The following is a 575-nucleotide window of genomic DNA, read 5'->3' as shown; positions in this document are numbered from 1 at the left end:
TAAATGGGAATTATGACATCACATGATGTCATTAACATGCCCCCTCCCAATCACAATTTAACAAATTAACTAAAGAGATAAAAAGAAAATAAAAAATGAGAAAAAAACAAAAGAAATCAGTAGCCATTTTCCCCAATCAGCTGAATCAAGAGAGAAAAGGAAAATTTCACCATTTTTACACTACTCTAAGCTTTATTCCCAACCTTAAATCACCATAAATCCCTAACTTGACTTCACTAAATTTGATTCTCACACCTTAGAAAACCTCTAGGCAGCAAAAAGAAGAGAAGAAGAGGAAGATTTGGAAACTTTGAAGAGTGATCAATTGAGGTTAGTGTCCAATTCCTTTTCTCTTTTCTTTAAATTTCTTGTTAGAATGATAATTTGAGCTAGGATATGTGAAATTCCATAAGTGTCATCCTATTTTTGGACACCATGGACTTGCTATGGTTTTGATGATTTCTTTGGATTAAATGAGTGAATAGGTTGCCCTTGATATGATTGTATCACTTAAAACATTAATTTATGAGTTTAGTGCAAGAAAATGAAACTTTGGAATTTTAGTGCTAGGGTTT

Source organism: Hevea brasiliensis, unplaced genomic scaffold (genome assembly GCF_030052815.1).
Source record: "Hevea brasiliensis isolate MT/VB/25A 57/8 unplaced genomic scaffold, ASM3005281v1 Scaf177, whole genome shotgun sequence".
In the NCBI taxonomy this organism is placed as follows: domain Eukaryota; kingdom Viridiplantae; phylum Streptophyta; class Magnoliopsida; order Malpighiales; family Euphorbiaceae; genus Hevea; species Hevea brasiliensis.
This window is presented reverse-complemented; position numbering follows the sequence as displayed.